This window comes from Nerophis ophidion, linkage group LG21, assembly GCF_033978795.1.
Source record: "Nerophis ophidion isolate RoL-2023_Sa linkage group LG21, RoL_Noph_v1.0, whole genome shotgun sequence".
NCBI lineage: Eukaryota > Metazoa > Chordata > Actinopteri > Syngnathiformes > Syngnathidae > Nerophis > Nerophis ophidion.
In genome coordinates this window covers 435577-463235 of record NC_084631.1, presented here as the reverse complement: position 1 = coordinate 463235, position 27659 = coordinate 435577, and the positions used below count along the sequence as shown (strand labels likewise).

The 27659-nt window shown below is 38.9% G+C and overlaps 1 protein-coding gene across 2 annotated transcripts in view; it reads right to left on the bottom strand.

Moving 5' to 3' along the window:
• The window catches only part of nedd9 (neural precursor cell expressed, developmentally down-regulated 9), a 248972-nt gene that overhangs the window by 107232 nt on the left and 114081 nt on the right, over positions 1 to 27659 (bottom strand). For both annotated transcript variants that reach the window (XM_061881515.1, XM_061881514.1), the window contains 2 exons: positions 24335 to 24515; positions 24109 to 24261 (listed from right to left, as the gene is read on the bottom strand). The gene's annotated coding sequence lies outside the window, so the exon portion shown is untranslated. The remainder of the gene's footprint in view (positions 1 to 24108; positions 24262 to 24334; positions 24516 to 27659) is intronic.

Sequence of the window (27659 nt, the reverse complement as noted above, 5' to 3'; positions counted from 1 at the left end):
TTGTACAAACATACATATACACATACTGTACATATACATTCACTGTACAAACATTCATATACACATACTGTACATATACATTCACTGTACAAACATACACACAAACTGTACATATACAGTCACTCTACAAACATACATATAAACATACTGTACATATACATTCACTGTACAAACACACATATACACATTCATTCACTGTACAAACATACATATACACATACTGTACACATACATTAACTGTACAAACATACATATACACATTCATTCACTGAACAAACATACATATACACATACTGTACATATACATTCACTGTACAAACATACATATACACATACATTCACTGTACAAACATACATATACACATACTGTACATATACATTCACTGTACAAACACACATATACACATACATTCACTGCACAAACATACATATACACATACATTCACTGTACAAACATACATATACACATTCATTCACTGTACAAACATACATATACACATACTGTACATATACATTCACTGTACAAACATACATATACACATACATTCACTGTACAAACATACATATACACATACTGTACATATACATTCACTGTACAAACACACATATACACATACATTCACTGTACAAACATACATATACACATACTGTACATATACATTCACTGTACAAACATACATACACAGATACTGTACATATACATTCACTGTACAAACATACATATACACATACATTCACTGTACAAACATACATATACACATACTGTACATATACATTCACTGTACAAACACACATATACACATACATTCACTGTACAAACATACATATACACATACTGTACATATACATTCACTGTACAAACATACATACACAGATACTGTACATATACATTCACTGTACGAACACACATATACACATACTGTACATATACATTCACTGTACAAACATACATATACACATACTGTACATATACATTCACTGAAGAAACAAACACACATATACACATACTGTACATATACATTCACTGTACAAACATACATATACACATACTGTACATATACATTCACTGTACAAACACACATCTACACATACTGTACATATACATTCACTGTACGAACACACATATACACATACTGTACATATACATTCACTGTACAAACATACATATACACATACTGTACATATACATTCACTGAAGAAACAAACACACATATACACATACTGTACATATACATTCACTGTACAAACATACATATACACATACTGTACATATACATTCACTGAAGAAACAAACACACATATACACATACTGTACATATACATTCACTGTACAAACATACATATACACATACTGTACATATACATTCACTGTACAAACACACATCTACACATACTGTACATATACATTCACTGTACGAACACACATATACACATACTGTACATATACATTCACTGTACAAACATACATATACACATACTGTACATATACATTCACTGAAGAAACAAACACACATATACACATACTGTACATATACATTCACTGTACAAACATACATATACACATACTGTACATATACATTCACTGTACAAACACACATATACACATACTGTACATATACATTCACTGTACAAACATACATATACACATACTGTACATATACATTCACTGAAGAAACAAACATACAAACATACATTCACTGTACAAACGTACATACACAGATACTGTATATATACATTCACTGAACAAACATACATATAAACATTTTGTACATATACTGTACAAATACATATACATACATACTAGGGGTCTAACGGTACGTGTATTTGTATTGAACCGTTTCGGTACGGGGGTTTCGGTTCGGTACGGGGGTTTACCGAACGAGTTTCTGAGCTAAAGTCCTTATGTGGCCCTACCGAGGATGTCGTAGTGGTTTGTGCAGCCCTTTGAGACACTAGTGATTTAGGGTTATATAAGTAAACATTGATTGATTGATTGATTGATTGATTGATTGATTGATTGAACAAGCTGCTTTGCTTCTTCTGCTTCTGTGTCAGCACCTAGCATTGTCCCACCCACACAACCATCTGATTGGTTACATACAAAGCGATAACAGCCAATTGGCAGTGCGCATTCAGAGCGGTAACAGCCAATCAGCAGTGCGTATTCAGAGCACATGAAGTCAATGCTTCGGCGTCGAGCAGATATGTGTTTAACAGGTGAACATAAGGTTGCGTACTCTACCCCAAATTATAATAAACACCTCCCAACTCAGCTCGCTCGCAGTCCTGGCTTGAGGTGAAGGCTAATTAGCTTTTAGCGTAACATTAGCTCATTTTGCCGTGTGTGTGTGTGCGTGCGTGTGAGTGTGTGTGTTTGTGTGTGCGCGTGTGTTAGGGGCAGCAAAGCCCTGTCTGTCTGTTATTTCATTTGAACTCCATGGTGTTCAGGGATGAATAGTCTCTCCTATTGCTATTGCACAATTTTTTCAGCTATAGTTACATTAATCATTAGTAATGTAGCACCCTGGTTTTGAATGGCAGGGTCCCTGCTATCAAATGTTGATAAAAATATAACATTTACATAATAAAAGTCAACTACAGGCTTCCCAAATGCTGTAATAAATTTAGCAAGATGAGTTGACCTGAAACTTTTTTATGTTGCACTTCTTATATGTAGAAAAAAAGTTGTGTCATTTTATTTAATCTGAGCAACAAGTTGAGGCAGTTCAATGTGGATTGACGTGGGCAGAATTATTATAGTGTTCCCAATGTTAACAGGATAAAGCCATTGTTAACAAAATTGGTAAATAAATTACCAAAAAATGTATATTTTGTTGTTTTCTTACTGTACCGAAAATGAACCGAACCATGACCTCTAAGCCGAGGTGAGGTGCGCACCGACCTAAAATTTGTGTGTACCGTTACACCCCTACTACATACACTCATGCACATAACCACGTTTCATCAAAATGCTCAGTCATTCTTGTACTATTATTTATTTTTCTAACTGCTTCTTTGCTATCACTTTTACAATCATATTTGTACATATCGTATGTGTTGATGTTGTTCTATTGTTGTTTTTATTGTGTTTGCTGTTGTTTTTGTCTCTCTGTTTAATCCCCCTCTTGTCTCCACAATTTACCCCTCCATCTTCCTTCTTTTCTCTTTCTATCCCCGGCTGCACCAAATGATAATATAAATACATTTAATAAAGTCAAATACAAATAAGGCAACAAGAGAAGTATCCCACACTTCTCTTTTGTAAAGTAAATCTGATCAGCCGATACGGGCATCTACATCAACTACATGATTTGTTTGAGAAGCTGGACAGGACACAAAAAAATAAATAAATAAATAAAAAATAACTATGAACGATAAAACAGTGAATATTGACAACATATGAACGTCACACCGTCTCTCGATTGACATATTTTGCAATCAAGCGTAACGCAACAAACACAGCAAAATATGAATGCAAAGGGTACAAAAAAAACCCACCTACAATCTGATACATCACTAAGGTTTAGAATTTTTGTTGTAAAAATCTCCTTCCACGTTTGTCCCTGACACCCGCATTCCAGGGTGTTCACACTGGAAACACTCGGTGGAAACGCTCCCCACCCACACTGCTTGGTGCCTCGTCTGAGCTGCTGTGAATTAGATGACCATAGTAACTAATTAGATGACCATAGTAACTAATGAGATGACCATAGTAACTAATGAGATGACCATAGTAACTAATGAGATGACCATAGTAACTAATGAGATGACCATAGTAACTAATGATATTACCATAGTAACTAATGATATTACCATAGTAACTAATAAGATGACCATAGTAACTAATAAGATGACCATAGTAACTAATTAGATGACCATAGTAACTAATTAGATGACCATAGTAACTAATAAGATAACCATAGTAACTAATAAGATGACCATAGTAACTAATTAGATGACCATAGTAACTAATAAGATGACCATAGTAACTAATAAGATGACCATAGTAACTAATTAGATGACCATAGTAACTAATAAGATGACCATAGTAACTAATAAGATGACCATAGTAACTAATAAGATGACCATAGTAACTAATTAGATGACCATAGTAACTAATAAGATGACCATAGTAACTAATAAGATGACCATAGTAACTAATTAGATGACCATAGTAACTAATAAGATGACCATAGTAACTAATAAGATGACCATAGTAACTAATAAGATGACCATAGTAACTAATTAGATGACCATAGTAACTAATAAGATGACCATAGTAACTAATAAGATGACCATAGTAACTAATTAGATGACCATAGTAACTAATGAGATGACCATAGTAACTAATAAGATGACCATAGTAACTAATGAGATGACCATAGTAACTAATAAGATGACCATAGTAACTAATAAGATGACCATAGTAACTAATTAGATGACCATAGTAACTAATAAGATGACCATAGTAACTAATAAGATGACCATAGTAACTAATTAGATGACCATAGTAACTAATAAGATGACCATAGTAACTAATAAGATGACCATAGTAACTAATAAGATGACCATAGTAACTAATTAGATGACCATAGTAACTAATAAGATGACCATAGTAACTAATAAGATGACCATAGTAACTAATTAGATGACCATAGTAACTAATGAGATGACCATAGTAACTAATAAGATGACCATAGTAACTAATGAGATGACCATAGTAACTAATTAGATGACCATAGTAACTAATAAGATGACCATAGTAACTAATGAGATGACCATAGTAACTAATAAGATGACCATAGTAACTAATGAGATGACCATAGTAACTAATGAGATGACCATAGTAACTAATAAGATGACCATAGTACCTAATAAGATGACCATAGTAACTAATAAGATGACCATAGTAGAAGCATTTAAGTCTCACCTTAAAACTCATTTGTATACTCTAGCCTTTAAATAGACTCACTTTTTAGACCAGTTGATCTGCCGTTTCTTTTCTTTTTCTTCTATGTCCCACTCTCCCGTGTGGAGGGGGTCCGGTCCGATCCGGTGGCCATGTACTGCTCGCCTGTGTATCGGCTGGGGACATCTCTGCGCTGCTGGTCCGCCTACGCTTGGGATGGTTTCCTGCTGGCTCCGCTGTGAACGGGACTCTCGCTGCTGTGTCTTGGATCCTCCTTGGACTGGACTCTCGCGACTGTGTTGTATCCATTGTGGATTGAACTTTCGAAGTATCCTGTTAGATCCGCTCGACATCCATTGCTTTCCTCCTCTCTAAGGTTCTCATAGTCATCATTGTCACCGACGTCCCACTGGGTCATTATTGTCACCAATGTCCCACTGGGTGTGAGTTTTCCTTGCCCTTATGTGGGCCTACCGAGGATGTCGTGGTGGTTTGTGCAGCCCTTTGAGACACTAGTGATTTAGGGCTATATAAGTAAACATTGATTGATTGATTGATAATTAGATGACCATAGTAACTAATAAGATGACCATAGTAACTAATGAGATGACCATAGTAACTAATGAGATGACCATAGTAACTAATGAGATGACCATAGTAACTAATAAGATGACCATAGTAACTAATGAGATGACCATAGTAACTAATAAGATGACCATAGTAACTAATGAGATGACCATAGTAACTAATAAGATGACCATAGTAACTAATGAGATGACCATAGTAACTAATAAGATGACCATAGTAACTAATAAGATGAATAAGATGACCATAGTAACTAATAAGATGACCATAGTAACTAATGAGATGACCATAGTAACTAATAAGATGACCATAGTAACTAATGAGATGACCATAGTAACTAATGAGATGACCATAGTAACTAATGAGATGACCATAGTAACTAATAAGATGACCATAGTAACTAATGAGATGACCATAGTAACTAATAAGATGACCATAGTAACTAATGAGATGACCATAGTAACTAATGAGATGACCATAGTAACTAATAAGATGACCATAGTAACTAATGAGATGACCATAGTAACTAATAAGATGACCATAGTAACTAATGAGATGACCATAGTAACTAATAAGATGACCATAGTAACTAGTATGTCATGCAAAAGCACACATTCCAACCATTGAAATACTTTGTATAGTTCCAGCCTTACGGTCATTATAAAACATCACTGCACATCATAATGGCAGCTACACTTTCCATCTTAAAGATCTTAAAAAAAATATTTGGGAATGTCCGGCGGGCCTGATTGAAAAGTTTAATGGGCCGCATGTGGCCCCTGGGCCTTAATTTGCCCAGGTCTGGTGTAAAGCCTAAAGTCACATCCTACTTATGATATCCCCTAGTTAAAAGAAGCCAATGTTAAAAAGGTCTAACAATATTTCCAAAAAAACCCCTACAGTTACCACCGGAAAATACAGTTTCCAAAGCGAAGAAGAGCTCAAGGTTGAGGCAACAGATGAGCATTGCATCATTGGAAGAATGTCTCTCCTTCAAACGACCATTTGGTGTTGCTGCTAAGCTCATCTGGGAGGCAGGAATGTTTATTTTAGGTGTTGTTTTATTCTAAGTTGTGGACACAGTTTAAATGATCAAAAAGATGTGCTTTGATCCTTTCATATGCGTTTGTATACGAAAACATTGAAAATGATCCTAGAAACCAGCGTCGACTACAGTGGGTCTATTTCTTTTGCAGACTAACATATTTCAGAAAATAAAATAAAATCCTGTTGTGGAAAATAATGCACTAAAAAATAATACAACAATACATTAAAGACTATTTTTAATTATTAGTTTTTAAAAGCAATAGATAAATGGCTTATTTTATGATCACTGCATGTTTACATTCATGTATGCAGTAGGGTATTATGGTATACCGGTACTAGTATAATATTGCGCTACTAATGAATCAAAAACGGTACTATACTCTGAATAGTACCGCTTCCCGGGCATGACAGCGCCTCGTCATGTCACGACATTGCTGGGTTTACGAGCAGATGAGCATGTTCGGCAGCGCACAATCACAGAGTACTTACAAGCAGACACAGAGTGTAGACAAAAAAGGGAGAATGGACGCAATTTGGCTTAAAAACAGACTATAAAGGTGAAATTGTAACACTGAAACACCCTCAGGAAGAGGTGCTTTAAAGGACGGACGGACCAACGGACAGACCGACGGACGGACCGACAGATAGACAGATAGACAGATAGTACTGAAGGCCAGCAGCAGTGTACAGAATTGAGATCAAATTTAAAAAGTAAAAAGTAAATAATGGGGCATGGCTAGCGAGTTAGCGGCGAACATCCATCTGCAGTCGACAGTGTTTAAGCTTCTTCTAAATCACAAATCCTTGCCTCTATGGTGACAAATAAAGTGAGATTTGTACAAGTACATTATCACTGCAGGACGAGGAATAGCTAAACATGCTTCACTACACACAGTAGGAGGATACAATAGCTCACTGGCGTCACCGCTAACAAAAGATAGCATTCCTGAATGTAAACAAATGCCATGGGTGGATCTACACCTGACATCCACTGTAATGATACAAAGTACAAGAGCGTATCTAGACTTAGACTTCCTTTTACTATCTAGTATATAGTCGATACTACTATGATTACATCACTATTTTTTATCATCACAAAATCCTTTTTTCCTTTTTTAAAAACTCATAACATTTATAAACTCAGGAAATATGCCCCTGGACACATGAGGACTTTGAATATGACCAATGTGAGATCTTGCAACTACTTGGTATCGGAGCGATACCTAAATGTGTGGTATCATCCAAAACTAATGAAAAAAATCCAAACAAGAGAAGAATAAGTGGTTATTACATTTTAGCAGAAGTGTAGATAGAACACGTTGTAACAGAAAATTAGCAGATATTAACAGTAAATGAACAAGTGGATTAATAATCAATTTTTACAGCTTGTTCTTTAAAATTTTGACAAAATAATAGGTGTATAAATGACACAATATGTTATTGCATACGTCAGCAGACTAATTAGGAGCCTTTGTTTGTTTACTTACTACTAAAAGACAAGTTGTCTTGTATGTTCACTATTTTATTTAAGGACTACATTGCAATAATAAGCATATGTTTAATGTTAAAATAAAGCCAATAATGCCATTTTTTGTGGTCCCCTTTATTTAGAAAAGTATTGAAAGGAATGGAAATACATTTTGGTAGCGGTACTAAAATATTGATATCGGGACAACCCTAGTATGCAGCAAAGATGTGAAGTATAAATGGAATCCAATTTATTTTATTAGTATTTTTTATTTTATATAATTATTATGCTTCCTGTTTCACCGTGTGCTTTAAATACAATGTTGTATTTATTTCCAATGACAATTAAAGGAAGTGCAATTTGACTCTGTATTATAAAGCGTAACGTAGTGTAAACTTACACTGAAGTACATCACATGTTTACAGTTACACAATTCAAAATGTCCAAAAAGCAGCAGGAAGAAGCCCCCTATCCTATTTCCGCAATTGCTGATCATTTTGTTCACTTTTTGTGTTCATGTGCCAATTTACCATTTTGTGGTAGTAAAAGAAACTAATGAAAAAGTGTACAATAAAATGAAATACATCAAGGAGTAAAACTTGACTGAAATAATAGAGTATGCGAAAGATAAAACTGCCATATACGTTGTCTATTAAACATAAATATGGATGATAAATAATGCATTCATCTACAAGGTGGTATAAAACATTTTGTATTAATACAATAATTAATTTCATGCAATTCTATTCATACAGTATTATGCAGGTGGACAGGCTGACACTATGTACTAATTGTTGCGTTCTGCACAAACGCAGATTGAAGCGTGACCCCAGGATGCAGAGACAGCAGGAGTAGCACAGGTAAAAATGTACTGAAGTCTGAACGACAAAAACCGAGGGAGCGTAGGAAAAGCTATGCACGAATTTGCTGCAAGGCAAATGATTGTCACGAAGGAGGCAAACAGGAAATGGAAACCAAAAGAAGAGCACCAGACAGTAAATGAAATAAAAAATTCCAGGAACCAATAATAATAATTGGTGATTATAAGTAGGAATTGACATTTAATAATGTGAATCCTCTGCATTTGTTTTGGATTTGTATTAGAGATGTCCGGTAATAGCTTTTTTGCCAATATGCGATATTCCGATATTGTCCAACTCTTAATTACCGATACCGATATCAACTGATACTGACATATACAGTTGTGGAATGAACACATTATTATGCCTAATTTTATTGTGATGCCCCGATGGATGCATTAAACAATGTAACAAGGTTTTCCACAATAAATCAACTCAAATTATGGGAAAAAAATGCCAACAAGAAACTGCCATATTTATTATTGAAGTCACAAAGTGCATTATTTGTTTTGTTAACATGTCTCAAAACAGCAGCTTGGAATTTTGGAAATGCTCTCCCTCAGAGAGCACGAGGAGGTTGAGTTGGGGGGGGGGGTTGTATATTGTAGCGTCCCGGAAGAGATAGTGCTGCAAGGGCTTCTGGGTATTTGTTCTGTTGTGCTACGGTGCGGATGTTCTCCCGAAATGTGTTTGTCATTTTTGTTTGGTGTGGGTTCAAAGTGTGGCGCGTATTTGTAACAGTGTTAAAGTTGTTTATACGGCCACCCTCAGTGTGACATGTATGGCTGTTGACCAAGTATGCCTTGCATTTACTTGTGTGTGTGAAAAGCTGTAGATATTGTGTGACTGGGCCGGCACGCAAAGGCAGTGCCTTTAAGGTTTGTTGGCGCTCCAGCAGCACGGTGGCAGAGGGGTTAGTGCGTCTGCCTCACAATACGAAGGTCCTGAGTGGTCCTGGGCTCGGGATCTTTCTGTATGGAGTTTGCATGTTCTCCCCGAGACTGTGTGAGTTCCTTCCAGGTACTCCGGCTTCCTCCCACCTCCAAAGACTGCACCTGGGGATAGGTTGATTGGCAACACTAAATTGGCCCTAGTGTGTGAATGTGAGCTGCGATGAGGGGGTGACTAGTCCAGGGTTTACCCCGCCTTCCGCCCGAATGCAGCTAAGATAGGCCCCAGAGACCCAAGCGGTAGCAAATGGACGGATGGATGGATGTATTTCTCCCTATGTCCGTGTACACAGCGGCGTTTTAAAAAGTCATACATTTTACTTTTTGAAACCGATACCGATAATTTTGAAACCAATACCGATATTAAAATTTAAAGCATTTATCGGCCAATAATAGCGGCAGTCCGATATTATCGGACATCTCTAATTTGTATGGATTCATTGTATTAACGACTCCTTGTATTCTAGCTACCGCATTTCCTTGAATTGCCGCCGGGTATATAGTATGCACCTGCCTAGAATTACTGCCGGGTCAGGATTAACGCCGGGTCAAACTCGTTTCGCAAAATATTATTTTTATTAGCGCATGTCTAGAATTTCCGCCGGGTCAAACTCGTCACGTCACAAGTGACACTTCACCTGTCATCATTTTCAAAATGGAGGAGGCTAATTTCAACTATTTGAAATCGCATAAAGGGAAGAAGATTAAGAACTATTCAGTAGGATTTAAGGTCCAAGCTATTGAATATGCTAAAAAGAACAGTAAGCAGCTATTTTTTATTAAAATGCCGTAGCTGCGTGTGTCAAATAGGAGTCATTAAATGACTCCCGCCTCCTGGTGGTAGAGGGCGCTAGTGATCCTTCCTGCGACTACTCGGCTGCAGAAGAAGTGACAACAAGCAGCAAGAGTGAGCAGCGATCCTTTATTTTTTCCTCTCGCTTGCACTTTTAACATGGAGGATTACATATCTAAAATAAAACCGTTTTCTAAACTGGACTTTCAATGGAAGCAGGAGGTAATAAAGGAAGATCTCCATCGAGACAGAGAGACTTTTAAAACAGAAGAAAGATAAGGAAGACTTCTATAAACAAGTTATCGATGCTTTTGATCAGAAGGAGCTGTGCATGGACTTCATTTATAAGTAAAGGTGAGACCATAATAAGGTTTTTTTTTTTAAATGTGCTTTTCATGATGGTATCCTTACATCACACTCAAATTTATAAGCGCAAGCCTAAATTTACCGCATGCCTCTGGTAAGCGCCGTAATGAGAAGAGGTTTTAAATTAATTAGCGCCCTAGCGGCAATTCAAGAAAATGCGGTATATAGGCTCATTTGATCTTAATGTACCATTGATTATTCAAGGACTCAAATCCTTGACTTTGTAGCTATTTGACAGATGTTTTTGTACATTTTCCATTTTATGATATCGGCGCCGTTTTCCCTAATGTTTGTGTGCGTGTGTAATTGTTTGTTGTTGTGCTTTTCTGTCTGTGTACTGCTGGCTCACATCTGCACTTGCTTATTGTTAAAGAAAGTACTTGATTTATATAGAGTACAGTTGTAAAAGTACTGCATGGAAAAAGGGAACACGACCTGGCGTGTCGTCTCCACTGAAGCTAAACATGTTTTCCTATTTATCTACCTGGGGCTAAGCTACTTTTCACGAGCAGAGGGCAGGAATAATAATGTAAAAAAAAAAAACGGGGTCACATTACCGCCGCCTCTACTGTAGCCGCTGCAGGCGAGCCAGATCTCCATCTGACCTGATATAACCTGCCTGCAAAAAGCTCTCCTGAGATTTTGGTGGGTATTATTTGCTATTTTTCCCCCTCCTGCTGCTCCCTCGTCCAGCATCACCCGCAGACCTTCTTCCTGCATGGCATTGTAAACAAAGCAGCAAACTAAAAGTCTCTCTGTGTTTATTTGTCTGCTGTGGCGAGTCCATGACTGAAATGTGCAACACACGGCAAATATGAAGCCATGTTGCACTGGATCACTTCCATGTTCCGTTCATTTTATACCTCTGCTAATACACAGGTGTCAAACTCAAGGCCCGGGGACCACGTCTGGCCCGCAGACACCTGGAAATGATTTTTTAATAAAGTACGTATCGTATTTTCCGGACCATAGGGCACACCGGAATATAAGGCGCACTGCCGATGAATGGTCTATTTAAAAAAAAAAAAAAAAAACATTTTTTTCATATAGGGCAGATTATAGAGCGCATTTAAAAGGAGTAATATTATTATTATTTTTTTCCTAAATTGAAAACCCTTCCTCGTGGTCTACATCAGAGGTCCCCAACCTTTTTGTATCCGCGGGCCGGTCAACGCTTAATAATGTGTCCCGCGGCCCAGGGGGGGGGAGAATCCATGAAAAAGGGACGTTTTTGTCATGAAAAAGGGAGGTGTTTGTGGTTGGTGCACTAATTGTAAATGTATATTGTGTTTTTTATGTTGATTTAATTAAAAAAAAAAAAAATAAAAACGTTTTTTGTTTTTTTTTTAAATAAAAATTAATAAAAAATTCTTCTGCGGCCCGGTCCCAATCGGGCCCGGGGGTTGGGGACCACTAATCTACATTACATGTAATGGCGGTTCTTTGTAGGACTGCCATCTATTAGTCACACTTATCATTACACCATGCACCAAATAAAATTGCTTCGAGGTCGGTAACAAAAAATTGAATTATTCCGTACATTAGGCGCACCGGGTTATAAGGCGCACTGTCGAGTTTTTAGAAGAAAAAACAAGATTTTAAGTGCGCCTTATAGTTTAGAAAATACGGTCATTTTTTCTCAATAAATGTAATTGATTTTTTTCATTTTCCATCCATCCATTTTCTACTTTTAAACTTTAATAGTATCCGGCTTATTAGTGATTCCCAGAGCCCCAAAAAAGTCTGCGGGCTACAGAGCGTTTTCTATTCGGGCACCAGTACTCTGGAATGCCCTCCCGGTAACAGTTGGAGATGCTACCTCAGTAGAAGCATTTAAGCCTCATCTTAAAACTCATTTGTATACTCTAGCCCAGGGGTAGGGAACCTATGGCTCTCGAGCCAGATGTGGCTCTTTTGATGACTGCATCTGGCTCTCAGATAAATCTGAGCTGACATTCCTTAACACGATAAGTAATGAATAATTCCACTTGTAATCACAGTGTTAAAAATAACGTTCAAAATATAAAACATTTTCATGTTTTTTATGTTCAAGAAGTTGGATTAATGGTAAGTAGTAATTTATTTATTATTGGTTAGTGTGGAGCTTGCCCTCCTAGGGATTCTTCAGACCACCAAGCACCGACATGAGAGCACTTTTTAGGGTTACATTATTGTGTTATTTTTCAATAAGTCCCTCAGTTGCTTTCCAGCAATTGTATTTTTCTCTCTCGCTCGCGCTCTGGCTCCAGCCTCCACCCCGTCTCTCCTCCTGGCTGCTGCTTATAACAGAGCGACAGGTGATTAGATAACAAGGCCCAGGTGACCATCTACGCACCTGTCGCTGATTTTGAGGCCGGTCCTGGGACACCCAAGTTTGCTGCAGGCCCACAGGCCACTCCCCCACCACAGTTAGCTTCAGAATAACAATGTTATTACAAAGAATAAGAGAACTATTATACTCTAGAAATGTTGGTCTTAATTAAAAAAGCAAGCGTTTAGTTGTGTTCAGTGTTATAAAAATATTATATGGCTCTTACGGAAATACATTTTTAAATACTTGGCTTTCATGGCTCTCTCAGCCAAAAAGGTTCCCGACCCCTGCTCTAGCCTTTAAATAGACTCCCTTTTTAGACCAGTTGATCTGCAGTTTCTTTTCTTTTTCTCCCCTGCCCCCCTCTCCCTTATGGAAGGGGGGCAGGGGAAGGGGGCCCCGGATCTGGTGGCCATGGATGAAGTACTGGCGGTCCAGATTCGGGACCCAGGATGGACCCCTCGCCTGTGCATCGGTTGGGGACTTCTCTGCGCTGCTGATCCGCCTCCACTTGGGATGGTCTCCTGCTGGCTCCACTATGGACGGGACTCTCACTACTATATTGGATCCACTATGGACTGGACTATCACCGTTATGTTGGATCCACTATGGACTGGACTTTCACAATATAATGTTAGACCTGCTCGACATCCATTGCTTTCGGTCTCCCCTGGGGGCGTGGGAGGGAATATATAATGTTGTATAAACCAATATCAATTAAACACAGACATTCTGGCAACCAAGCTGCCAGCTTATTCCATTAAAAAAAAACAAAAGACACTATTGCTGTTTTTCCTTTTACCGTAAATTGTTATAAAAAAATATTTATATATATTTTTCCGTAAATTTTGGAAGTGTAAAGTTTTTAGTGTAAAATCGACAGTCTACTATAATTGATAATGAAATCCAGAAGCAAATTCATACATCTGATGGCAGCCATAACTGCAATGTGGCCTTCATTGAAAACCAGTTTGACATCCCTGTAATAATCAGTGCTATTTCCATCTCTCATATTAATAAGCACCTTCCTTTAACCGCCCGAGCCTTTCTTCACATATCTGTCCTTCCTTGTCTGCAGTCCCAACACCGAGCACAGTTCTCCCAGCATTGTTTCTTGTCTACTTTATGACTCATGTGAGACAATTCAGTTGTACAGTGCCCCATTTCTTTCTGTTTTTGTGTGTGTCGGGTAGCTATATTTCACTTTGACAGCCTGTGGTACAGCAGTACCGCCACACCCACACAATAACAACTCCTTTCAGGGATTATACTATACAACAGGATGTAGTTGACTCCAAACAATGAGGTTGACCTTTCACTCTCGGCTTGTTTGCATCATTTCATCGCCAGTGAATAAAGGCACAAGCAACTTGAGATTTTTTATTTCCCGCGTCAATGGCTCTATGTCGAAGAAGGTATTTGCAGAAAACACAGCAAAATGTGTTTGTGCTGCAGAACTATGAGATACAACCCTGGGAAGACTATCCACACCAAACTAAGGTTTTCAGTGACATGATTGATGATTGTTATTATTCAAATGTATTATATTTTTTGGCATGAATAGTTTTTTTGTGCCTCATTTCCTACTGTATAGGGTTGGCAAAGTATTCATACTTCCATACCAACACAATACAGTTGTCCCTATACAAATATTTTGGTACTGGTACTGGTACCAAAATGTATTTCGATACTTTCCTAAAAAAAGGGGACCACAAAAAATGGCAATATTGACTTTAACAAAAAATCTTAGGGTACATTAAAAATATGTTTATTATTGCAATTTGTCCTTAAATAAAATAGTAAACATACAAGACAACTTGTCTTTTAGTGGTAAGTAAGCAAACAAAGACTCTTAATTAGTCTGCTGACATATGCAGTAACATATTGTGTCATGTATACACCTCAGGGGTCAACAACCTTTTTGAAAGCAAGAGCTATTCTTGGGTACTCATTAATGCCAAGGGCTACCAGTGTGATACACACTTGAATACAGTGCCAGAAATGGCAAATTTTCTCAATTAACCTTTAATAAATAAATCTATATCTATATATATATATATATATATATATATATATATATATATATATATATATATATATATATATATATATATATATAAAATGAGTATTTCTGTCTGTCATTCTGTTTTACATTTTTTTTCCTATTACGGAAGGTTTTTAGTAGAGAATAAATGAGGGGGGAAAAAACACTTAATTGAACAGTTTAAAAGAGGACAAAACAGGAAAAAAAAAAAAAAATTTGAAACATAGTTTATCTTCAATTTCGACTCTTTAAAATTCAAAATTCAACCAAAAAAAAGAAGAGAAAAACTAGCTAATTCGAATCTTTTTGAAAAAATTTAAAAAAGAATTTATGGAACATCATTAGTCATTTTTCCCGATTAAGATTAATTTTAGAATTTTGATGACATGTTTTAAATAGGTTAAAATCCAATCTGCATTTTGTTAGAATATATAACGAATTGGACCAAGCTATATTTCTAACAAAGACAAATCATTATTTCTTCTAGATTTTCCAGAACAAAAATTTTAAAAGAAATTCAAAATACTATGAAATATTATTTAAATTTGATTCTACAGATTTTCTACATTTGCCAGAATAATTTTTTTAAATTTTAATCATAATAGGTTTGAAGAAATATTTCACAAATATTCTTTGTCAAAAAAACAGAAGCTAAAATGAAGAATGAAATTAAAATGTATTTATTATTCTTTACAATAAAAAAAATATTTGAACATTGATTTAAAATTGTCACGAAAGAAGAGGAAAGAATTTAAAAGGTAAAAATGTAAATGTGTTTAAAAATCCTAAAATCATTTTTAAGGTTGTATTTTTCTCTGAAATTGTACTTCTGAAAGTTATAAGAAGCAAAGTAAAAAAATAAATGAATTTATTTAAACAAGTGAAGACCAAGTCTTTAAAATATTTTCTTGGATTTTCAAATTCTATTTGAGTTTTGTCTCTCTTAGAATTAAAAATGTCGAGCAAAGCGATACCAGCTTGCTAGTAAATAAATACAATTTAAAAAATAGAGGCAGCTCGCTGGTAAGTGCTGCTATTTGAGCTATTTTTAGAACAGGCCAGTGGGCGACTCATCTGGTCCTTACGGGCGACCTGGTGCCCGCGGGCACCGCGTTGGTGATCCCTGATCTACCTATTATTTTGTCAAAATTATTAAGGACAAGCGGTAGAAAATTAATTATTAATGTTCTTATTAATTTACTGTTAATATCTGCTTACTTCCTGTTTTAACATGTTCTATCTATACTTCTGTTAAAATGTAATAATCACTTATTCTTTTGTTGGCAGCACAATGGAAGAGGGGTTAGGTCCTGAGTAGTCCTGGGTTCAATCCCGGGCTCGGGATCTTCCTGTGTGGAGTTTGCATGTTCTCCCCGTGACTGCGTGGGTTCCCTCCGGGTACTCCGGCTTCCTCCCACCTCCAAAGACATGCACCTGGGGATAGGCCCCTCCCACCTCCAAAGACATGCACCTGGGGATAGGTTGATTGGCAACACTAAATTGGCCCTAGTGTGTGAATGTCGTCTGTCTATCTGTGTTGGCCCTGCGATGAGTTGCGTCTTGTCCAGGGTGTACCCCGCCTTCCGCCCAAATGAAGCTGAGATAGGCTACAGCGACCCCCCGCGACCTCCGAAAGGGACAAGCGGTAGAAAATGGATGGATGGACTTATTCTTTTGTTGTCTGAATGCTTTACATTAGTTTTGGACGATACCACAAATTTGGGTATCGATCCGATACCAAGTAGTTACAGGATCATACATTGGTCATATTAAAGATGTATTTTCTGAGTTTATAAACATATCAATTAAAAATGAAATGAAAAAACATTTTCTGATGCTAAAAAATATTGATGTAATCAGTAGTATCGACTAGATACGCTACTGAACTTGGTATCATTACAGTGGATGTCAAGTGTAGATCCACCCATGGCGTTTGTTCACGTTAGGACGCCGGTGAGCTATTGTATCCTAGTACGGTGTGTAGTGAAGCATGTTTAGCTATTCTTGTATACTTGTAAGAAACTCACTTTATTTGTCGTCATGGATGCGAGGATTAGTGATTTAGAAGCGGATAAAACACTTATCTAAGGCTTTTAATTTTTTGTGGCTCCAAACCGATTTTATTTTTTCATTTTTGGACCAATACGGTCCCAATGCAGACATATGCGGTCCTCTCCAAGGTTTCTCATAGTCATCATTGTCACTGTCACCGACATCCCACTGGGTGTGAGTTTTTCCTTGCCCTTATGTGGGCTGTATGGAGGATGTCGTTGTGGTTTGTGCAGCCCTTTGAGACACTTGTGATTTAGGGCTATATAAATAAACTTTGATTGATTGATTGATTCAATAGGAAATTATTGTGAGGTTTTGTATCAGTGTTCCTAAAAATAAATATGTTCTCTAAATGTGGCCCCCCGAGTCAAAATAATTGCAGAGGCCTGCTCTAAAGATTACAAACAGCATCATTTCTGCAGTGGATGCTAGCCCTCCACAACACACATATTGGTGAGTTAATCATGGAAGGCAAATGACAAAACCCCAAGTGTGTGTATGTCATTCCATTCAACCGACTGTCTGACAAAACTGTAAGGCATCCCTCAGAAAAGTCAAAGGCAGAACTGTTTCACGTCTGCATGGCCCCTCTGAGCACATCAAATCCAGAGTCCCGAGCAGCAGAGAAATGGGTCAAGGCAGCTGCTTCCTAACCAGCAAAACTCTGCCAGACTACGACCCCCCCCCCCCACATGAAAACCCCTCAAACCTTTTCCACTCCTGCCACGGTTGACTTGGAGCTCTGGTGTCTTCTAAATCTGTTCTTTACTTTGCCAAAGGCAAGGAAAAAAATAAAAATAAATGAAATATGAGTTTGCGCTTCCACAGGAGAGAGTGGATTGACAGATTGGGATTAGTACCTGGCCCCCTGCTGTGTCTACATCTGTTTTTGTTGTTTTAAACAATCAACCACATGCTGCTTTTTTTAAGGACTTGTTCAGACTCCAACATGTTCTTTTCACGGACTGATTCTTGGATTCCTTCTGTAGCTTCTCCATTATCTCCAATTTATTTCAAAAATGCTCAGACCAAATTAATTCCTCTTCCCAAACACTTCCTGGCGTGTGCGGCAGCTGATTGTCAGTAGCCCGAGTGGAACATAACGGGGAGGGGTCACATGACATCGCCAGTACGGTAAAATGGGATATACAGTAAAAAGGCATTCCCAAGCCCTTTTTGAAAAGGGCCTCATTATGATTTTTTCCACATTAAATCACTTCTTTGTGGTCTACATAACATGTAATGGTGGTTCTTTGGTCGAAATGTTGCATGGATGATGTTTTACACATCATCTTAAAGCTGCTCTCTGACCGTTTCTTTAGGATGCGCCGATTTGTGGGCGGTCTCATTGAAATGCCTCCACTTGGACTCGTCTTCTCGCGGTCAGTTTTGAGTGCTTCCATATGGAGTCTACTGACAGATATAAATTGAAACTGTACTTTACTTTGTATTAGAAATGGCAAAAGCGGAGGATGCATGTGCACGTACGGGCCAGTCTGCCCCACAGCACGAGGATAGCGAAAAAGACGGAGCTTATTTACATTTTTTTCCATTCGCTTACAAACAATTTTACTAACTGTGTGTCTTTTTTCAAGAGGATTTGCACACTTTTCCAAACATCACTATCAATTTTCTTGATTCCTAGATTATTTGCAATATGACAAACATCGGGAAAAATGTATAAACATTCATCAAAATAAAGCAAGCATTTGCAAAAATGCAGTTTAATTGTCATCTCACTCACACAAAATTCAAATGAAAAGACACTATTGGAGTGAGTTACCCAGAACAGTGATAAATACAAAACACATTTGTAAAAAAACCCTACTTTACTATAAGATAATCACGTTTGGGGCTGTGGAGAGACGCAGCCAACGGGCCGACAGCAGGTGGACAGAGGCAATCCGGACCAGAATGGAGGCCAGAAGGCGGGGCATGCGGCGGTGAGGAGAGGCGTGACGCACGCGGAGCGGCAGGACGGCAATCGGAGTCAGGTGCGTAGGACACACACCTGCTCACAATCTGCGCATCTGCTCCTAGACTTTAAGAGAGGCGAAGGGGGCACGATCGAGAGAGAGAGAGGAGCAAACCACGGCAACCCGACCACGAGCACGACACCAGAACACAGCAAGATGAGTCCCCGCCACCGACGCAGCAGGCGAGCACCGAAAGGTGCAGCGCGACCCGGAAGCAGGACCGGCGCACTAGAAATGGCCGCGCCCGACTAGCCCGAAGAAAGGTTGTGCGAACCAATAAAATTCAATCAAACCTGCTACGACGTCGTGTGTCAAGTGTCCTCGCAACCCACACGGTGACGGCGGCAGGAAGTCCGTCACAGGGGCCTTTTGCCCGACCTTTTTAGGATAAGTGATAATTGATTACTGTAACTTGTAAGGGTTTAACGATGCACAAAAATCTCGCTTCGGTACGTACCTCGGTTTAAAAGGTCACGGTTCGGTTCCTTTTCGGTACAGTAAGAAAACAACACATTTTCTGGTTATTTAGTTACCAAATTTGTAAACAATGGCTTTATCCTTTTAACGTTGGGAACACTACAATAATTCTGCCCAAAATAAGAACTATCTCTGTGTGTGATGGATGTGAGCCACCGCTAGTCAGTCATGAATGCTGAGGATAACCATAACATAAATATACACACAGGGTACATTGCCAGGGTTAATGTGGTCAACATATATACAATAAAAACTAAATAAGATAAGCCTCAGAATTGGTTTCTTAACAAAACCTTTCTACATATACACATTGTCATTTTGATAGTAAGCTGTTATAGCTAATATAGACACGTCATGTGTTGCCTTCATTGTAAGACTTATATACGGCTTTTTGTTTTTTGCGGCTCCAGACAGATTTTTTTTGTATTTTCGGGACCAATGTGGCTCTTTCAACGTTTTGGGTTGCCGACCCCTGATCTAGGACCTTGCGTACTCAAATAGTTTCCACACAGTTTGCTGTTGGTAGCCATGTTGGTGTGGTTGACCACCACTTCGTTCACCGGAAGAAAGCAGGTAAGAAAAAGTCACGTGACTGAGAATAGGTAAGAAATGTTGGTTTTGCATTATAGGGCCCCTTCCAGTCTCCATGGAGGGTTGTACCGGTACCAATATGTACTTTCCTAAAAAATTGGCCACAACATTTTTTTATTATTGGTTTTATTTTAACCAAAAATCTTACGGTACATTAAACATATGTTTCTTATTGCAAATTTTGTCCTTAAGTAAAATAACTGGACAACTTGTCTTTTAGTAGTAAATAAACAAACAAAGGCTCCCAATTAGTCTGCTGACGTATGCAGCAACATATTGTGTCATTTATCATTCTATTTTGTCAACATTATGAGGGTCAAGCTGTAAAAATGTAATATTATTCTAATTGTTCATTTACTGTTAACATCTGCTTATTTTCCGTGTCAACATGTTCTATCTACACTTCTGTTAAAATGTAATAATCACTTATTCTTCTGTCGTTTGGATACTTTACATTAGTTTTGGATGATACCAGAAATGTAGGTGTCGATTCGATACCAAGTAATTAGAGGATCATACATTGGTCATATTCAAAGTCTTCATGTGTCCAGGGACTTATTTAATGAGTTTATAAATAATATGAAATTTAAAAAGAGGAAAAAATAATTTGTGACTAAAAAACATTGATGTAATCATAATAGTATCGACTAGATACACTATTGTACTTGGTATCAGTACAGTAGATGTTAGGTGTAGATCCACCTATGGCATTTTTTTATATTCAGGGTTGCTAGTTAGCTGTCAGCAGTGAACTTTTGAATCCTCCTACGGTGTGCAGTGAAGCATGTTTAGCTATTCCTCCTCCTCTAGTGATGATACTGTCCGACAGAGAGGCAGGGCACGCTGGAGCCCGGCCCAAGATGGCGAGCGAGCGGCGAGGCGGGGCGGGGCGGGGCGCACTCGGAGCGAAGCCACAATTGAGATCAGGTGTGTGGATCGTGCACCTGTACACTGTTAATGAATCTCCTCTCGCTGTATAAAAGGGGAGAAGGAGGAGAGAACACTTGGTGATGGTGCGGAGCGAGAGCAACCCAAACAAGGAAGGAACGAGAGAGAGAGACGACAACACGAGCAGCAGCGCGTGCAACCCGGAAGAGAGTGAGAGCGAGAGGCAGACGCAGACAACGGGGAAGGCTGAAAAGCTACACGCAAAAGACTTTTGTTTATTGAAAAATAAAGAAGTCTACACCTGCTCAAAGGCATGTCTTTCCTTGGTGGTCCCTGGAACCCACAAGACGGCACGAGTCTTTCACAGATACGTGTAAGAAACACACTTTATTCGTCGCCATGGAGGCGAGGATTAGTGATTTAGAAGTGGCTAAAACACTGCTGACTGCGGATGGGCGTTTGCCGCTAGCTAGCCATGTCTTAAAGGGGAACATTATCACAATTTCAAAAGGGTTAAAAACCATAAAAATCAGTCCCCAGTGGCTTGTTGTATTTTTGGAAGTTTTTTTCAAAATTTTACCGGTCTCGGAATATCCCTAAATAAAGCTTTAAAGTGCCTTATTTTCGCTATCTTTGAAACCACTATCCATGTCCCTGTGACGTCACACAGTGCTGCCAATGTAAACAAACAATGGGAATACCACAGCAAGATATAGCGACATTAGCTCGGATTCAAACTCGGATTTCAGCGACTTAAGCGATTCAACAGATTACGCATGTATTGAAACAGATGGTCGGAGTATGAAAATATTGAAGAAGAAACTGAAGCTATTGAGCGAATAGCTATTGACGCTATTCATAGCCATAGCATGGCAGAATAGCTGCGTCAGCATCGCCGGTAAAATGTGCGGACCAAACGATCAGGACTTTCGCATCTTTTGACACTGGAGATACTTAAATTTAAATTTTCCTGAAGGAACTCTCCTGAAGGAATCAATAAAGTACTATCTATCTATCTATCTAAATCCGTCGATTGGTAAGTGTTTTTTTCGCATTAAATGTGGGTGAAAGGAAATGTAATATAGTTGCAAATGCATCTGCAGGTTATCCATACATCTCTGAACCATGTCTGCTTTAGCATCGATTAGCGTAGCATGTTAGCATCGATTAGCGTAGCATGTTAGCATCGATTAGCTGGCAGTCAACATCAACAAAACTCACCTTTGTGATTTCGTTGACTATCGTTGCAAATGCATTTGCAGGTTATCCATACATCTCTGTGCCATGTCTGCCTTAGCATTGCCGGTCAAATGTGGAGACACTCTGGCACATTCAATGGGGGTCTGGCGACAGACACTTTGGCATCTTGGGGCCAGTGGTGCAACTTGAATCCCTCCCTGTTAGTGTTGTTACACCCTCCGACAACACACCGACGAGGCATGATGTCTCCAAGGTTCCAAAAAATAGTCAAAGTTACGGAAAATAACACAGCTGAGACCCGGTGTTTGTAATGTGTAGAAAATGAAAATGGCAGTTGTGTTACCTCGGTGACGTCACGTTCTGACGTCATCGCCTCCAGCGCGATAAACAGAAAGGCGTTTAATTCGCCAAAATTCACCCATTTAGAGTTCGGAAATCGGTTAAAAAAATAGATGGTCTTTTTTCTGCACCATCAAGGTATATATTGACGCTTACATAGGTCTGCTGATAATGTTCCCCTTTAAAGCTCCTCTTCCTGAGGGCGTTTCAGTGTTTTAACTTCACCATTTTCTTTAAATTTTAGGCCAAAATGCGTCCGTTCTCCCTTTTCTGTCTACACACTGTGTCTACTTGTAAGTATTCCGTGATTGTGCGATGCCGAACATGCTCCTCTGCTCGCCAAACCAGCAATGTCACGAAATAACGACGCACCGTCATGACCAGGGACCGGAACTTTTCAAGTAGTATAGAGTATAGAACCGTTTCTGATTCATTAGTACCTTGACACTTAACTAGTACCTGTATACTCCCTAGCTCGGGGGTCGGCCAGCCGCATGCGGCTCTTTATCGCTGCCCTAGTGGCTCCCTGGAGCTTTTTCAAAAAGGTATGAACAATGGAAAAAGATGAGGGGGAAAAAAAAACATATTTTTGGTTTTAATATGGTTTCTGTAGGAGGACAAACATGACACAAACCTCCGCAATTGTTATAAAGCACACAGTTTGTATTAAACATGCTTCACTGATTCGAGTATTTGGCGAGCGCCGTTTTGTCCTACTAATGTTGGCGGTCCTTAAAACTCACCGTAGTTTGTTTACTTGCATAATTTTCTCAGAATTTCTCAGACGTGTTTTATGCCACTTCTTTTTCTGTCGCATTTTGTCCACCAAACTATCAACGTTGTGCATGAATGCACAAAGATGAGTTTTGTTGACGTTATTGACTTGTGTGGAGTGCTAATCAGATATATATGGTCACTGCATGACGGCAAGCTAATCGATGCTAACATGCTATTTAGGCTAGCTGTATGTATATATTGCATCATTATGCCTCATTTGTAGGTATATTTGAGCTCATTTAGTTGCATTTACGTCCTAATAATTCAATTGTTTTCTCATGACAAACTATCTGTATGTAATATGGCTTTTAATTTTTTGTGGCTCCAGACGGATTTGTTTTTGTATTTTTGGTCCAATATGGCTCTTTCAAGATTTTGGGATGCCGACCCCTGCCCTAGCTCCATGTAAATTCAAACTCGCCTGACACGCAGAGACTTTTGTGTACCAAAATAGACAACAAAACATGCAACTTACTGTATTGTAGAACTCCTTTGTTGAGGATGCTGCAGACCAACCATTGAGATGTTTGTGTACAGATTGGGAATCCCCTTCAGCCTCCAGCTTGCAACAGGGGTCAGTGACACCATCACGGGGCAGAAATGAGGTCAAATGACACAAATGGGACCACTATAGAAAAGACAGACAGGCAACATGAGCTGTTTCCTTGCACACGTTTCTTGTAAACACCAGGTTATCATACCCTCCTGGGAACCAGTGTCCCTCGCTCTCAGTCCGCCACCCCAGCAGGCCACGGCGTACAAGAAGGCGCCCGCCACCACCAACTTGTAGTACATCTTCAACATCTTTGTACAGACGTTGATGGATCCTCGCCTCCTGAGGAAGTAGAGGCGGCTCTGTCCCTTCTTGTAGAGGGCCTCAGCCTATAGAAGTAATCATCAACTTAAAGTGCCCTCTTTGGGGATTGTAATAGAGATCCATCTGGATTCATCAACTTACTTCTAAACATTTCTTCACAAAAAAATAAATCTTTAACATCAATATTTATGAAACATGTCCACAAAAAATCTAGCTGTCAACACTGAATATTGCATTGTTGTATTTCTTTTCACACTTTATGAACTTACATTCATATTTTGTTGATTATTCAATGAATACATTTATAAAGGATTTTTGAATTGTTGCTATTTTAGAATACCTTCAAGGATCAGACATTGGTCATATTCAAGGTCCTCATGTGTCCAGGGACATATTTACTGAGTTTATAAACAGAATACAATTTTTTTAAATAAAGGAAAAAAGATTTTGTGACGAAAAAAAATAATAGATGTAATCTTAGTTGTATCGACTAGATACGCTATTGTACTTGGTATCATTACAGTGGATGTCAGGTGTAGATCTACCCATGGCATTTGTTTACATTCAGGCGCGCTAGCTTTTGTTAGCAATGACGCCGGTTAGCTATTGTATCCTCATACAGTGAAGCATGTTTAGCTATTCCTCGTCCTGCAGGGTTGATACTTGGAAGAAACTTACTTTATTTAAGAAGTAGCTAAAACACTGCTGACTGCGGATGGATGCTCGCCGCTAGCTCGCTAGCCATGTCTTAAAGCACCTCTTCCTGAGGACGTTTCAATGTTACAACTTTACCTTTATTGTCAGTTTTTAAGCCAAAATGCTTCCATTCTCCCTTTTATGTCTACACACTGTGTCTGCTTGTAAGTACTCTGTGATTGTGTGCTGCTGAACATGCTCCTCTGCTCATAAACCCAGCAATGTCACGACATGACAGGGTGCATTCATGCCCATTAAAAAAAAAAAAGAAAAATCATTGCCGGGTCAACACAGATAAAAAGAAACGGTACTTTTCAAAGAGAATATAGTACCGTTTTTGATTCATCAGTACCGCGATACTTTACAAGTACAACCCTATATCGGTGTTGACTACTGAAATCCTGGTGTAGCCAGCATTATCTGCATTACATAACAGTCTCCTGTCTTAGGGGGATAAGGTCACAACTTGCAGCACATTCAACCTGCTCGCAATATTTAGGAAACAGAGGTTTGTTTCAGGGTAAACTGCAAGTGTTTTGCTTTGTTTCCTTGTCGTATTAACCTCAAGTTTTTTTTTTCCACACACACACACACACACACACACACACGTGCATATTGATATATATATATATATATATATATATATATATATATATATGGGGACGGCGTGGCGCGGTTGGGAGAGTGGCCGTGCCAGCAACCGGAGGGTTCCTGGTTCAATCCCCACCTTCTACCAACCTCCTCACGTCTGTTGTGTCCTTGGGCAAGACACTTCACCCTTGCTCCTGATGGTTCGTGGTTAGGGCCTTGCACAGCAGCTCCCGCCATCAGTGTGTGAATGTGTGCGTGAATGGGTGAATGTGGAAATAGTGTCAAAGCGCTTTGAGTACCTTGAAGGTAGAAAAGCGCTATACAAGTATAACCCATTTATATATATATATATATATATATATATATATATATATATATATATATATGTTTAAAGGGCTACTGAAATGAGATTTTCTTATTTAAACAGGGATAGCAGGTCCATTCTATGTGTCATACTTGATCATTTCGCGATACTGCCATATTTTTGCTGAAAGGATTTAGTAGAGAACATCCACGATAAAGTTTGCAACTGTCGGTGTTAAGAAAAAAGCCCTGCCTCTACCGGAAGTCGCAGACGATGACGTCACAAGTGTGGGGACTCCTCACATATTCACATTGATTTTAATGGGAGCCTCCAACAAAAAGTGCTATTTGGACCGAGAAAACAACAATTTCCCCATTAATTTGAGCGAGGATGAAAGATTTGTGTTTGAGGATATTGATAGCGACGGACTAGAAAAAACAAACAAAAAACAAAACAAAAAAGAGTTAAAAAAAAACAAAATGTGATTGCATTGGGACGGATTCCGGTGTTTTTAAACACATTTACTAGGATAATTCTGGGAAATCCCTCATCTTTCTATTGTGTTGCTAGTGTTTTAGTGAGTTAAATAGTACCTGATAGTCGGAAGGGTGTCTCCACGGGTGACTCGACGCGCAGTGTCTCAGGGGAGTCGACAGCAGCTGCATGGACGCCACAAGCTCAGCTTTTCTCCGGTAAGAAGCGACTTTTCAACCACAATTTTCTCACCGAAACCTGCTGGTTGACATTTGGTCTGGATTCATGTTGGCTTGACCGCGCTCTGATCCATAGGAAATTTTCACCTCCGGGAATTTTACACAAGGAATCACCGTGTGTTTGTGTGGCTAAAGGATAAAGCTTCCCAACTCCATCTTTCTACTGGGACTTCTCCAATATTAATTTGACAAATTGCAAAAGATTCAGCAACACAGATGTCCAAAATACTGTGTAATTATGCCGTTAAAGCAGACGACATTTAGCTGTGTGTGTGCGTAGCGCCCATACTTCCTAAAAACGCGTGATGTCTTGCGTACACGTCATCATTACATGACGTTTTCAAAACGAAACTCCCAGGAAATTTAAAATTGCAATTTAGTAAAGTAAAGCGGCCGTATTGGCATGTGTTGCAATGTTAATATTTCATCATTGATATATAAACTATCAGACTGCGTGGTGGTACGAGTACCACTGGGGGTACTTGAAGGTATACCAAGGGGTACGTGAGATTTTTTTTTAAATGTTCTAAAAATAGCAACAATTCAAAAATCCTAGTTCAACAAAATATGAATGTAAGTTCATTATCTGTGAAAATAAATGCAACAATGCAATATTCAGTGTTGACAGCTAGATCTTTTGTGGACCATCCATCCATCCATCTTCCTCTGCTGATCCGAGGTCAGGTCGCGGGGGCAGCAGCCTAAGCAGGGAACCCCAGACTTCCCTCTCCCCAGCCACTTCGTCTAGCTCTTCCCGGGGGATCCCGAGGCGTTCCCAGGCCAGCCGGGAGACATAGTCTTCCCAACGTGTCCTGGGTCTTCCCCGTGGCCTCCTACCGGTTGGACGTGCCCTAAACACCTCCCTAGGGAGGTGTTCGGGTGGCATCCTGACCAGATGCCTGAAC